Source organism: Mixophyes fleayi, chromosome 4 (genome assembly GCF_038048845.1).
Source record: "Mixophyes fleayi isolate aMixFle1 chromosome 4, aMixFle1.hap1, whole genome shotgun sequence".
Taxonomy (NCBI): domain Eukaryota; kingdom Metazoa; phylum Chordata; class Amphibia; order Anura; family Limnodynastidae; genus Mixophyes; species Mixophyes fleayi.
This window is the reverse complement of record NC_134405.1, coordinates 181,515,628-181,531,829: the sequence shown is the minus strand read 5'-3', so window position 1 is coordinate 181,531,829 and position 16,202 is coordinate 181,515,628. Positions and strand designations below refer to the sequence as shown.

At 40.1% G+C, this 16,202-nt stretch overlaps 1 pseudogene; it reads right to left on the bottom strand.

The window, feature by feature from the left end:
* Nucleotides 1–16,065: 16,065 nt before the first annotated feature.
* LOC142155735 (U2 spliceosomal RNA) lies at nucleotides 16,066–16,197 on the bottom strand (annotated as a pseudogene).
* Between the last annotated feature and the right edge of the window lie 5 nt (nucleotides 16,198–16,202).

Here is a 16,202-nt window from a genome sequence, read left to right as displayed (position 1 = left end):
CTTCCCCTATCCCCAAGGTGCCACCCAATTTGTGTCTTTCCCTTCCCTTTAGTTTGTAAGCTGTGACGAGCAGAGCCCTCTCTCCTTGTGTCACCTGCTACTATTGCGTCACCCTCTGTACCACTAGTCCTACTGCCCTAGCACTGTTTTCTTGAGCCCAGGTCTACGTCATGTTTGACATTACATCACTCTTACACACTGTACTGTGAATAACATGATTTGCATTACCAAGTTATTTGTGTAATCTGTTAATTAGTAGATCTCTGGTCTTTTTGTATATCAGGTGCCATCCCACAGTGCTCCTGCTAAGCAACAGTCATGCAGAGTCCCTCATGTCATTTGGACTCCGCATGCACGGTAGCACAGCCCGTTGCTAGGCAACAGGACGCTATAATTTGTTTTAGCGGTCAGCATGTCTGACGAGCCACTTCTTTCTTCTAGTCAGGGTCACACTTCCTCTATTTAAACAGGTCTCTTGTCTCCAGCATTGCTGTTTGTTTGATTGCTACTACTTTTTTTTGACCTGGCTTCCTTTGACTACTCTTCTGGATTGTGCCTTTTTCTGCCTTCTGTTGTGACCTCGGCTCCCATTGCCATTCTCCTGCATTGCGTTTACTCTCGCCTGCCTGTTGTGACCTTGGCTAATCTAACCGCTCTTTGGATCATTCCTCGGTACTGCCTCCTCTTGATTTGGCTAGATATGGACTGTCCTGACTTCTCTTATCCATCACTCACTGGTAACTGTATTGAAGGACCACGACCTGTGTACCCTTTGCAGCCAAGTCCAAACCTCCTTGTGGGCGTCCCTGGTGAACACCAGGGGTAAATTTGACTCTGCACCTACCTATTCAGTAGCAAAAATACCAGTTAGTGGTTCCAGCTTACTGAAGAGCCTGACAGTGTAATTATGTTTAGTCTAATAATGTATTATGTAATGTTTTATGGATTTCTGCTGTCTGTGTACTCTATTGTATGGCGCTGCGGACCTCTTGTGGTGAGTTACACATAAAAGATGATAGTAATAATAATAATACATGAATTGACAGCATTGCGTTGTGCATAAAATCTTTACAGTACAAATAACTGGCTACACAAAAGAAAAGGTATAATATAATACACACATCTAGCAATCCAGCTCACAGTTATTGTATTTTAAAATACACTGTCCAGGCTTATTCAAAAGCCTTGGCTTTCCTAATGTATCCACCAAAGTTCTAAAGTGAAAAAGTTATTTTTTTATTAAATTGCATAATTCTAAACCATGAATCATGCTATAATAATCTGTTGAATAAATGTCATAACTAGTTAATTGAAATCATTATGTTAGGAAGTGACAGGTAATTTAAGTAGTTTAGCTCTGCTGTGTCACACCTTAAACATATGCGTAAAAACTTCATAGTTTAATAATGCTTATGATTTGTAATTGCACTATATATAATCAGTGAAGATTAAAATGTCAAAGTTATATTACTTTTGAGTCTGGAATGCAAAATAATAATGAGCAAAGTAGAATATTGTAATATTTGATGATACTTTTTTTTAATTTGGGATATATTATTTTTTAAGACAAATTTTCAAGAAATCTTTTTTTTTCAGGCCAAGCAGTATTTTAAAATGCTGCCATTGAATGGATACATAACCAAACAGACTAAGGTCTGAAGTCTGGTTGACTAATGATAAGAATGTAAAGAAAAAAGGTTTTTTATCAGGTATAAATATTTTTTTTTTCTCTTCCTTAGACAAGGACAGCCAGAGAGAGAGAATATATATATTAGTTGTGTGTGTTACAGGAGAATGCACAATTTTCCCTTTAAGTCACCGGCAGAAGTTAATATTGGGTCATTCTAACATTCTTTCTTCTAGTTGCGGTGGCTCATATTAACTTACTTGGCCGAGATTTATTATTTAAAATAGGATGTGTAATATACTGTACTTCTGATGCTGTTTTTAGATATTCCAGAAAGACATGCATGTGAGTTACAGAATATGCTTCACAAGGGTTCATTATGCACTCCACTTTTATAGATACAAGTCCATCACAGGTAGTAGAAATATTGTGATAAATAGAACAATTTCATCCAATTATTCGCCTTCAACACCATTTTAGTGTTATTAATAATATATACAGCCTTTGGGTTTTTGAAACCCAAGTGCATGATTTTGCATTTTTGGGCATTAAACGTTAATTACCACACTCTTGACCTTTTCTCTAGTCTATCTAGATCATCAATCATTTGTTTTACCGCTCCTGGTGTGTCTACCCTGTTGCATATCTTTGTGTCATCTATAAAAAGACATACGCTCAATTCAATACCATTTGCAATATCACCAATTAAGATATTAAAAAGCACTGGTCCAAGTACAGATCCCTGGGGTACTCAACTGGTAACACTTCCTCCTGTAAATGCACTCCATTTACTACAACTCAATGTTTTCTATCCTGCAACCAAGATATTATCCATTCAATCATCTTAGAATCCAATCCCAAACTTTTGAGTTTATTTAAAAGTCTACTATGTGGGACTGTGTCAAAAGGATTCTAGCCGTGTCTAGAAAAGCTACATCTGAGGCCATGCTTTGTTCCATTACTTTTGTCTTCCAGTCCAAAAAGTCAATAAGATTTGATTGACATGATCTCCCCCCAGTATATTCATGCTGTTTCGGATCCTGTAAGTTACTGGATTTTAGATATTCTATAACTCTTTCTTTTAAGAGTGTTTGCATCAATTTTGCTACTAAGTTTGCAGCATGGGCATGGTTCTGTCCCTTTATGTCTGTCCTCAGTCTGTGTGAAGTTTGCTGTTTTCAGAGTTTCATGTTCTGCTGTCATGGGTTGCATACATCTTCCATTAAGGATTTGTAAGTAGTAACTAACAATATATCAGTGTTTCTCTCTTTCTGATTGTTTTGTATCAATTGATTTCTTGCTTGTATAGTTCTTGTTGGAGAGATCCAGCCAGCACTTTGAGCTCTTTATACTTTTCTTTTTTAATCAGAAAATATTTTTTGGTTATAGCGTTACTTGTAACAGACAGGAGTAGGATCCGTCTGGCACAGGTAGTGAATAAAATAACTGATGTGAACCTGGGAGCTTTGTCCTGTCTGAAGAACCTGGTAGTAGATCCAGATGGCGGGATAGCCAAACACACTAGATGAGGTAGGTGACTGCAGAAAATAGGACAATCAAGGCCACAAGCCAAGTTCAGGAGTGGGGAGAGCAGAATGGTTTAGGTCACTAGCTGAGGTCTAATAAGTCTAAGATACGCTCAAATCTATAAACCAACCTATTTTGCTGAACATGCACAGCATAGAAATGTGTATATTTATTTTCCACAAATGGACATATGTCCAACTCTAAATAAGGCCCACAGTCTGTAACACAGAGAGACATTCTACTATAAGGAGAGGAGGACAAAAAAATCCAGAAAAGAAACGAGAATAGAGTGCTCTGAAAGCTCTATGAAAATTAGATCCAGAATCTCAAATGGCAGAATAATAAGCTGCAAGTATACACATGGTACTAAAAAATATATAAATTATTTATTACATAACTACACTACACATCAAATTAGGACACATAAATAAACACAATATAAATAGCAATCTACTTAGTATATAAGAATTCACAATTCAGTTGGCATAGCCATACAATGTAATGCAATATGATGATACCCACTACAAATAAAACACTCCTAAAATAGATCCACAACTATTAGATTTTACAGCCTGTATCAGGCATCAACAGAAGAGGATCTCCATTCAAAGATGATGAATAGTAAAACAAACACTTAGCAAACACTCTTCATCATCATCATCATCATCATTTATTTATATAGTGCCACTAATTTCGCAGCGCTTTACAGAGAACTGACACCAATCCCTGCCCCATTAGAGCTTACAGTCTAAATTTCCTAACACACACACACACACACAGACAGACAAATGAGCATATGTCCATCTCTAAATAAGGTCCACAGTCTGTTACACAGACAGAAGTACAGAGAGACATTCTAATATAAGGAGAGGAGACAAATACACAGAGGACAAAAAAATCCACAAAAGAAAAGAGAATACAGTGCTCTGAAAGCTCTATGAAAAGTAGATCCAGAATCTCAAATGGCAGAATGATAAGCATACTGTTGTTAATCTTTCTGTCCACTAGATAAGCCAGAAGTTCTCATCCGTTCACTCGGAACTGCAATTTGTGTGAAACAGATCACCTGACTCAGCAGGCTTAAGGCATAAAGTGTATACTCGGGTTAATGATTAGTAATCCACACATTTATTTTTGTATTTGTTATTCTCTCAGTCCAGAAAATAAAGCAAATTTTCTTACCCAATTCCTGGGTACTGCAATATGAGTGGAACAATTCAATTACCGAGCAAACTTGAAACATATGTAACAAACAATGGAGCTAATACTTAGTAGTGCAGATACTCGGTTTCCGTATTTGTAGGCCTCTCAGTCCAGCAAATAACTCAGATGTCCTTACCCAGTACTTGGGAACTGCAGTACGAGTACAACGAGTCACTTAACCCAGCTGGCTTGAAGCATGAGCCGTCCATTTGGGTGGCACCCACAAGATAACTAAACTTCCGTTCTGACCTCCAGGGTTCAATTTAGATGGACCGTATGCCAGGGATCTCGACAATATTTTATAAATTGCCCCCTCTAGACTCCAAGAAGTACTTCAAGTAGTGGGATAGCCTAAGGGAAAAAATTGTGAGATTCCTGCCTCTGGTGTCGTGTTTTGTTCAATCGTGAACATTTTCAAAGCATTTTTTATATTTTTGAGTTTTATTTATGTATCCTAATTTTATGTGTAGTGTCGTTATGTAATAAATAAATGATTTATTTTTTAGTACCATTTGTATACTTGCAGCTTATTATTCTGCCATTTGAGATTCTGGATCTAATCTTCATAGAGCTTTCAGAGCGCTGTATTCTCTTTTCTTTTGTGGATATTTTGTCTTTTGGGGATGTATAGCCAATCCTTTTTTACAGCAGCCTGAGCTTATTTGTTTTAAATTTATTGTTACTTATTATTCATAATTTTATATATATTTTTTTTATCCATTCTTCGCCTGGAGTGTCTCCAATTTGGAGAAATTAAAAATACAGAGGATAGTCTAATACACAGTGGGGAAACAAACACACGAATATAGTAATACACAGAGAGGAAACAAGTACATACAGACAATCTAATGCACATAAAAGCAATAATTGAAGATTACTATACACAGAAAGAGATGGGATTTTATGTATCGTTTAGACCAGTGTGTCACCATAACTTCTTGAATTATACACGAGGATGGAGATATTTTAACTATATTCTACTTGAAAATGAACAGAATGTACTATGATCCACCTTTGTTTGTTTAATTAACTTATATTTTACTTGATATTGACTGTTTATTACACTATTTTAATATTGGTGGACATAATAAATCACGTTGATACATGTCAGCTGGCATGTTCCAATCAAAATGTAAGAAAAGTGCAGCTGATGATAGCAGGGATGGTGTAATATACATGAAAAGATATATGTAATAGAGAAGATTACTTATAGAACAGTCTGGTACACTCAGGTATTATATACATAGGCTGCAGAATGCAGATTATACATGGGAGGAGTGGCTGGAGCTAGTAACTAAATGCAGTGATCATTGTGACCATGCAGAAATGTCACCTGGGGTAAATGTATCAAGCTGAGAGTTTTCCGGCGGGTTTGAAAAATGAGGATATTGCCTATAGCAACCAATCAAATTCTAGCTATCATTTTGTAGAGTGTACTAAATAAATGATAGCTAGAATCTGATTGGTTTTTCAAACCCGCCGGAAAACTCTCAGCTTGATACATTTATCCCATAGAGTCAGATCGTTAAAGTAAGAGAGAATTGAGCTAAAAATGGTAAAATAATCTTAATTTTGCTCATATGTGTTTCATTTCTTAACATCATTAGTTTTGACTCATGGTGTAAAAGAGATGTGATACTTTATATGAAAATGCCATAGTAGCATGGGTTGCTGGTCAGGCCCCTTGGCAGTGATGGCCACGGCCCTCTGTACATGTAAATGAAGGCCATGACAAAATATTGTTATGGAACCCACAAATGTCTAGCTATATCCCAGGATATCATTATTATTATAACTGAACATTTCTGAGACTTAGTAGCAATGTATATTGGCATTTATTTTGCATCTGTGTTGCTCATCCCTACAGTACATCTCTGACACATGTAAGTATGTTCAGTTTATGATACATTACGTCATGTGTTTGCTTCAGATTAAAGAGACTGAAAATTGGTGGGAACTCCCATAAATCCGTCTGTTTAGTTAAAGTATTTATAAAGATAATAATCCTGTTAACTGGCGAAGTGGAAAAACTGGATGGGCCAGAAGGACTTTATCTTCTGTCAACATTGTATGATATAGGCACAGTATATCCTATATGATGATGGGAAATACATGTACATATATTATTTAGGTTTATGAAACCAACACTAGAGATGTCATATGACTTACATAAGCCTTCTATTAGACATTAACCCTTCAAGACTAGGGGGTAAAATCATCAAGCTGAGTTTTCCGGCGGGTTTGAAAAGTGGAGATGTTTCCCATAGCAACTAATCAGATTCTAGCTATCATTTTGTAGAATGTACTAAATAAATGATAGCTAGAATCTGATTGGTTTTTCAAACCCGCTGGAAAACTCTCAGCTTGATATATTTACCCCTAGATGTGATTTAGCCTATATAACCAGGACGATTTTGATATTTTCTCCATAAGTATATTTAACTAAAAAATAATGTTTTACTTCATACTGAGTTTTTTCTAGGGGTGTGCACCGGCCACTTTTAGTGTTTTGTGTTTTGGGTTCTGATTAGCTTGAGGTTTTGGGTTCTGATTTGTTTTGCCAAAACACCCGACGAAAGGTTTTGGTTCTGATTTAGGGTTTTGGGTTCTGATTTATTTTTAAAAAAGCATAAAAAGTGCTAAAATCTAGTTTTTGTTTTTTTTTTCACTCCTACGCTATTATTAACCTCAATAACAATCATTTCCACTAATTTCCAGTCTATTCTGAACACCTCACAATATTGTTTTTAGGCCAAAAGGTTGCACCGAGGTAGCTGGATGTCTAAGCTAAGCGACACAAGTGGGCGGCACAAACACGTGGCCCATCGTAGGTAGCTGTGTAGGCTTGAATGGCCTTTTTCTGCTCCTTCATCCTCTGCAGCATATAGAGGGTGGAGTTCAAGCGCGTCACTACCTCTTGTTTTTGTTGATGGCAGGGCAGGTTCATGCTTTTTTGATGTAGCAGGAACAGTGAACGTAATTTAATATCTGATACTAATATTTCTGCACTGCAGGAAGAGTGAACAATTTTTTATTGATTGCAGTACTAATGTTTCTGGACTACAAGAACAGTGAACAATTTTTTATAGATTGCAGTACTATGTTTATGGACTGCAAGAACAGTGAACAATTTTTTATAGATTGCAGTACTAATGTTTCTGTACTGCAAGAATATATAGCACTAGATTTTTTTTTATACTTTTTAAATTATTATTTTATATTTTTTTGAAATTATTTTTGTGTAATTTTTTTTTTATTTTTTTTAAGATTTTTTAATACTTTTAAAATAACTATGCACTTAGCAGAACAAAGCACAGGACAAAAGCACCACTGTACTCAGCAGCACAGAGCACAGGACACAAGCATAAAGCACCACTGGACTCAGCAAGGACAGAGCACCACTACCCTACACACCCTCCCTCTTCCCTGATGTCAGGCGAAATAAGGATGGCGGCCGCAAGGTGAGAATTTATGACTTCCGAGTCTCGCGAGATCCGACGCGAGACTTGGATGTCATAGCCTCGTTTCGGATTCCTTTGGCGGCCGGAAGTACCCGAACAGTGCTCGGATCCTGTCGGATCCGCACTGTTCGGGTGGGCTCGGATTAGCGAAATCCAAGCCCGCTCATCCTTAGTTTTTTCTCAGAACAATTTGGATTTTATTTTGGTAGCATATCGGTATAAAAGTTTTTTGTTTAATTCTATGCCATTACTTGCATGTGAAAGAGAACAATGCAAAACGATGCACCATGTTATTTTCCCATGTTACATTTATACAGGTAGTGAAACCAAACAAATGTGTTGCTACATTAATTTTATGATCTATTTATTTTTATTTTTTTCATTTAACACTCTTGGATTATAAACAGACATATAAGACAACTTAAAAAATCTGAGATGTAATTAATATGCAATAAAAGCTATACAAACAATAACAATAGTACAACAGATTGGAACATGCAACCAACAAATGTTATATGTTATAGGGGAAGGAAGGGGTGGTAATAATTAAGTGGATCAGGGGCAATGTTTAGAGGGGACTAGATTTTATGTATAGAAAATGGGAAAAGGAGGAAGCGTATCATTCCAAGATCATACTAGTCGACAAGTAAGAGTAGAGTACATATATAACAAGGGGGCCCAAATCTGATTAAACTTATCATCTTTATCATGTAGATGGTGAATGATCTTTTCCATACAGGCTAGAGTGACTTCTTTTCCATACAGGCTATAAACCAAATGTAACATTTTAGCGAAGTGATTCGAATCGTTCTTTTACCAAGATTTGGCAATGAAGCAACAGGCGGCAACAAACATATGAGAAGCCAGCTTTGACGAGTGGTTGTCCGGATCTTGGAGAGGATGACAAAGGAGAAAGAACCAGGGGTCTTTTGGGCATGGGAGCACGGGAGGAGCAAGAAGAGGACGGTCCTGACCTTAGCCCATAAAGAAGAAGAAGATATCTTTGGCCCGAACTACCAGACATGTATAAATGTTCATATTTGACCACAGGTCCATCAGCAAGCAGGAGAGACTGTAGGGTAGATTTTAGCGAGTTTGTCAGGTGTGAGATACCATTTAAAATAGACTTTGAAAGAATTCTCCTTATTAAAGGTGGAAATCGAGCTAGAGGCCATCTTAATCCTGATAATTTCACAATAACCACTTCTGGTGGGTGACCTAGGTCCTCCTCATGCCTTTTCCCAGATACCAACAAGCCACCAAGGAAAGTATTGTAAAGAGTGGAGACCATACCCCTCTTCAAGGGTAAGAATATACAAATCCCCTTAAATTAACATATAGGGTGAGGGGGCCTGTCTGACAAAAGAGATTGCGCAAAATGAGGATAGGTGCAGATATTTGTAAAATTTTAGTTTGAGATTAGAGTATTTAAGACTAAGAGGTCCCCAACAAACCTAATTGCCATACCCGAGAAAATAATTCAGACTGACCCGGTAGGAAGCCAGAGTTATTCCATAGAGGTGTGATGGACAGGGGAGTGGGAAATATTGATAGGTGGTGTTTGCAAGTCTCCCAGATGTTTGCTGAAAAAGTCATGGTAGTGTAGGTTATTAGGGCGAATCTATGCATTTCTGGCAGGCCCCACATACTGGATGGTGAATATAGCTTAAGGTAGTTGGACTCTGTCAGCCCTGGAAATCGAGGCCGGAGGAGCGAGAGACCACAATTTGGCTAAGGTGAGCAGCTCAATAGTAGCCTTTCAATACAGGAAACCCCCTTGCCCCTGAGTGGTGGGTTTATTGAGAAGTGCCAGTTTGATTCTGTTCCAAATAAATTTAGCTAAACATTTTTGAAAGGTAAGGAGATCCGAGAGCAGTACCCTAATGGGGAGGGCTTGAAAAAAAATATAAGAGCATAGGAAAGATATTCATTTTCAGTGCAATTATCCTGTCCAGCCATGAGATTATCAGGGAGTGCCATTTTATCATTTTAAAAGTCTCTTGGAATATCAATTGATTGCAAATTTAATTTTGAGCATTTCGCTCATATCCAGGTAAAAGTACAAGCGGGCACCTAGGGATTAAAGAGACTATATATGGAAATGTACTTAAATGTTTAGTTGTTTTTATCTTCAGACAGGAAAAATATTATCATACTGTTAAACTAAAGTACTGTTGTAAAGTACATTTATTTCAAAATGACATGAGCAAATGTAGTGTTAAATTATGTAAGTATAAACATTTAACCTTTACTAACAATTACCAAGGAAGGCAAATCAAAACAATGAAATTAAAGTGTAGTAAAATCTGCTTCATCATTAGTAAGTCATCAGGTTACTTGAAGACAGAAAACAGTCATAAAGTTTGAAAATATTTAAAATAACTCGCTGAATTGAGTCACAGAAGGCAGAACCTTACACTTGTCTTGTACAATACATTTCATTACAATACATAATTTCAATAATTTTTTTATCAATAGCTAAAAAAAAACATACATGACCTTTTCTATGGTAAATAAATACACTATTATAAGTTTGGCTTATTTTCTTTTTTGTGTAATCTTTCTTTATTGAAGTGATAACAATTGCATGCAAACAAGTACATCAAAACATTTTGTATCACAAAGAAAATCATCCTCAAAATGTTTCCAATATAAAAATACAGTAAAGCAAAAAGAAAATCCTCAGGGCTAACCAAAAAAATCCAAAATAATGAGCATAAGCAGAGCATCTAAGAAAAACATAGACCTTCAATGTATTGGGATCCCTGCTTTCACAGCATTATTTTTGTCTGAGCAATTTTTTTGTTATTGGGAAGATTGAAACATCTGGAAGGTTAAGTAGACAAAAGTCTGGGCCCTCAGATTCTGGGCAACCCATAATTTCCATGGCATATTTTATGACTTTACTTTCAAATTTGTTTTCTGTATATGTTCGGTAAAACACACTGATTTAAATTACTGTAAACAGCAGGACCAGTTTTATGGTAAGGCAAATTGGGCTTATGTCCTGAGTACCAAAATCCAGAAGGTCCCCAGGAGCAGGATGACCATATTATAGTATCATATTGTCCTCACTATGTTTGATAATAATTTGAGTGGTTGTTTTATATAATGTGACTTCTTTCAAATCAAGCTAATTTGTTGGGATTTTCAACTTGTCTTCTGCAATGATTCTACTTTGGTGTTTATATAAATGGGAGCTTTTTTAATTGAAAAAGTAACGTTATTTTTATAAAGGTACAAAAAAACACTTGATTCATTACATTCAAGTGTACGCAGTACAACGTGAAACATAATCATACATACATTTTAGTACAATACAAGGCATAAAGTACAAGATCCGATACTATACATGAAGGACTGCACTAACCATGCAAACTTAGAAAATATATTCAAAAAGCAATGGATGTGAGGGGACTGTACGTGAGAGGGGTAGGGTGGGGAAATCACAAGCCCGAGGCTTTATTGAGGACAGACACAAAAATAGGGAAGGGTGAATAAATTAAGGCATTCAACAAAACTTCCAACAGTGATGGGGGAATGGGTATGACGGGGTAAGGGAGGGGAGATACAAGCCCAAGGCTTTATTGCATGAACAGACACATTAGGGGGAGAAGGAGAAGAGGGAGACAAAAATGTAATCATCTTCCTCTTCCTTAGGACTGTCCATGGTGTTATAGTCTCTTAGCAGGCTGTGGATCAGCCTGCGACAGTTCTGGATGGTCATTGTGACTGGATCACTGATAAATAACTTCTGGTATAAATTTATTTAAAGGAAATAGCGCATGGTGCTTATTTATATAATTGCACAAGCACTTATGTTTGATATTGTGTATATTTTGAGATAGGAAATCGTTATTTCTGAGACCAGGGTAGAAAATGTGTTTTTTCTGTTAAGCCTTTCTGGAGGAAATGCATTATATCTGATGTATATATCTGATACAATAAGCCTTTGTTTACAAAACCTTTGGCATATTGTGATGTGGGGAATTGGTTTGATTGGGTTTGTGTTGTTCTGTGGGAATGTGTATTTGGCGACTATCTGAAGAAGGTATTCATGTCAGTTAGACCTTTTGACTTGCTAGTATGTATCCTGCCTTTGAAGTAAGACGCAGGATATCATTTTTTAAAAATTTCATAGCTAAGTGGAAATATTATTGGCTTTGCATGTTTGTGTAAACAGGTTATATCCTGATGCTAAAAATAGCCTGTGTCTAAAATGTATAAAAGGAACTAGCTTGTATTGGAAACTCGTTCTTCTGATTTTCATCTGAGCTGATCACTGGTACCTCCAACCAGTGTGAGAGCAAATAAACATCACTTGCTTCAAAGACCTGCTAGAAAACATCTTCAGTATTGCTGTATTCCTGTGACCTGCAGATTAGACCCTAAATCGAATCAGTTCTCCGGCTGTCTCTGAGGTTTCGACCCAAGCTTTCCAGTACCACCGCTCTGCCTGCTACCCATGCAGCCCTGGTCAGTGTCATAGGCCAGAGGGGATCCATCCACAGCTTCCTTAATTCACAGTTAGAGGTCAGAAGTACCAGCCCAGGTACACCAGCAACGAGATACGCTAGCAGCATCAGTTACCCAGAAGAAACCCGGTTCTGGATGCCGATAAGGAGTCCAGTGGTGGCAGCCTTTGTAAGCCCCTCCTACTGCTGCAAGAGGGCGCATTTGGGATAACGGAAGGGAACGATGGCAAAGTAAGCCTAGCTGGTTCCCAGCAACAACAGACAGGATGGCATAGGCAGTCCATCCTGTCACAGTCATCTTTTTCCTTTTCAAGATGAGGTGATTCTTCGCAAGTCAAATAGCGTCCTTAAAACAGGTTATAAGGCGCCAGGCCTCCTAGATTGCCCCAATAGTGTGGGACCCAAAAATTAATCCATAAAATACCGAATGGCATGAAAGGCAAGTCCTGTGCACACTGTCCTTAAGTTCATGTTCCGAGGTGTCCAACAGTGCCTGTGCAGCGTGGCAGTCCCAAAAAATATGTTGCACTGTTTCCTTTCTGGTGATACAGAAGGGGCAGTGAACATATCTGCACAGGTTCCGGGAGTGCATGAATGTCCTGAGAGGCAGACCCCCCTGGATAGCCATCCATGCAATGTCTTTATGTCTATTAGTCAGCCTCTTAGAGGCAACATTCTCCCACGCGTGTTTTGCTGTAGCAAAAGGAAGCCGTGGAACAGACTCCATATTGCCTACTGCTCTGATGAGCCTGTGGACAGTTTTTGGCTTCCAAAAGTCTGGTTTAAGTCCCTCCAGATGGTGCATCCTCACAAATTGTCCAACATCCAGGTAAAACCAAGGTGTAGTCCAGTTGTAAGGAAAGGAGCTGTCCCACTTGTCCAAACCAAGGGTCCTCCAAAGAGGCAGGAGGAAGGAGCGAAACATGGACTTCCCAGCAGAGCAAATGTTTTTTTCAATAAGAGTTCTGCGGATGCAGTTACAAACGAAGTAGGCTCGCAGCATGGTGGGGATATCCGGGATCCCTTTCCCACCTTTGAGGGGCTCCTTGTACATAACCGACCGCTTCACTCTGTCTATTTTGGAGCCCCAGATGAAGTGGAAGACTGTACTCGTGATGGTCTTGCAGACGGCAGCAAGAGGTGGCCAAGCTTGGGCCGTGTACTGCAGAACGGGAATAATCTCGTTGCACAGCACTAGTGCTTTCCCTTCGATGGTAAGGCCTCTGAGGCTCCAGTTAGACCAGACCAGACCAGTTAGACATACAATCAAAATAGTATTTATCATTTTTCCACATGATGTAAGCATCCCTCAGCTACTCCAACACATCCTCCCTCTTCAGCAGAGCACAATTTAATTTCCAGGAGCCTGGCCCAGGAGGAAAAGTTCCCTCGAAGAGTATGGCCCTGTGGTCTGAGAAGCAGGGAACCATGACATGCCTGTTCTGCCTTACTGCTCTCGAGGTAAACGCAAAGTCAGTCCGGGAACGCACTAAGCCATCGAGGCGGCTCCAGGTATAATTCACAGAGCCAGCGCCCATGGACCCACTGCATCCAAACGCTCATTCTTAACAGGGGATGCATACACACAGATTAGCCCGATAGGCTCACCCGTCATCTACGATAAGCAATCTGCTGCAGACAAACTCCTGAACGGAATCTAGTGTGAAGAGGCTTCCCCTGATAAGTATGGCGACCCCCGCAAACTTTCAGTCACTCCCCCCAGACCAATAGGAGGGCCCATGAGACCACTGTCTACCCAGATGTCTATAAGAGCTAGAGAAAGGCAAAGAATATTCCTGCAACATGTAAACATCACATTTCTGACTGTCAAGAAAAGTAAACACAGACTGATGTCTAATCTTATCCTTAACACTCCTCACATTAATGGTAAAAAGAGAAAAATTAGCCATTAGTTGGCAGAAAAAAGAAAGTTAGCTCATGCAATACATCAGTTACCATCCTTGTCATGTGGGTCTTGGTCCGGTCTGCCCGTGTCCCCATGTTGAGATGGGAGCAGACCTCTCTCTTCCAGATGATTAAAAAGGCAGATGTTGGGCAGCTGCAGGAATTCGTCCACCTCCATTTAGAATCTTGAACTCCCAGCAGCTCCTCTACCATTTCTTCCACGGCCTCCTGGAAGAAATGGTAGGAAATAGGGCCTCGACGAGCTCGACCGCTGGCTTTTTTGAAGAGTCAGAGCTGCTAGCTGGGCTGTCTAGCTATTTTCTCTTCCTCCTTAGCTTGTTCCCCCCTTACCTGCAGAGGAGACAAGAGGGGAAAAATCTCCAGGGAAAGGGAGGGGACTGCAGTAGCATGGAAAGGGGTTAGTGCTACTGCAGGGGAGAGAGGAGGAAGGGTCGCGGCAGGGGGAGGGGTGAATGTGGGAAGAGGACGGGAGCGAGTTGGGGAGGGTGGGTGAGTTTTGACAGCATCTCCCTCCCTTCCTGCTGTCACAACGGGAGCAGGGGAGAAAGGAGTGGGGAGGGAGGTTGGAAAGGGGGTGGGAGGAGAAGGGGTGGAAGGTTTCTTACCCACTTGCGGTAGGGGCTTCTGCTGCTTCCTCTGGGCTGGCTTGGGCTGTAGGGCAGGAGCAGGTCCACTTTCTAGCATTTCTTTCCTAGCTGCTGCAGCATAGGCTCTGGCCCCCTGGTGGAAATCCCTGTAGATGTGGCTGGGTAAGCCACAGAGGTTGCTGAAACTTTGCAGATTTTCCATATGTGGTCAGCTTCCCCGCAGTTCCTAGGCTGATCAGCGTAGTGAAGATGGCCGACAGAGCCACCCAGGGAAAAGATTGATGGCAGGTGCTGGAGTCCGTCTGTTGCAGAGTCATTTTTCCTCAGCCTCACAATGATGGACCACTTGCCTGTCCAGAAACTGTTGGCATCCTGGACCTTGGAGGGGTCCTTGACCACGTTTCAGAAGCGGTTCAGGAAAGTGGCGATATGCTTGTCAGGGGTGTGAGGATTCCTCATGGAGACCGTCACTCTTCTTTTCTCTCTCTGGATGGGACAGTTACCCACGAATCAAGAAATTGGAGATTACGGTCTTGTTGACTTCACTGCCTCCCAGTATCTCTTTCAGATGGCTAGGGAGGCTAAGGTGATGTAGAAGATCTCCTTCAGGTATTTCTGCACGCTGAGAGTTTCAACCTTGGAGAATACCTGATCGAGGATCATTTTCTTGCCAATTGTCTCAGCTGTCATGCCTGGAATTCTTCCATCCACTTCCCTCAGGACGACGGTCTGCCTTATCCAGGGTTCCAAGGTGGGAGTTCTCTGGAGGGTATCCTGGCCTGGCTTCCCTTGTCCAGCAGCAGCGGCGGTGGAGGAAGAGGTTCCAGTCACAGGGAGAGGCTTTAGTGCAGGGTTCTTTTCTCCTTTCTTCCTAGGGACAGGAGTAGGGGTGGAGGCAGGAGCTGCAGCAGCTGAAGCCATCTTCGTGGCTCTTCTTCCCGGGGCAGAAGAGCTTGAAAAGCTGGTCTGGAGGTCAATCTTCTTCAAGGGGGCGGAGTTATACAGATTTGTTCCCGCTGGGCAGAGAAAAGGAGGATCATCCGCTGAGTGGATCTTCCGCTCGGGTTGATCCCGAAGTCTTCTCCTTTTCAGAGAAGAGCAGGGCAGAGTCTCCCAAAAGGAAGAAGGTTTCTTCAACAGGAGTTGATCCCGAATTTCTCTTCCAGCAGGTAGGATTTAGCAGTTTCTTTCCCTGAAGTCGATCTTCCTCGTTGTCTTCCTTCTTTCAGCCAGCGTAGAAAGCAAAATGCAGCAGTCTTAAACAGTTTAAACCCTCACCAGTGTTAGATCATGCTATGGAATTAGCCACGATCAGCATTACGACCACTGGGTGTTTGGCCTAATAAGAACAGATACTACACTTGATCTTAGCCAAAAGGCTGAGAAGCGATATAAA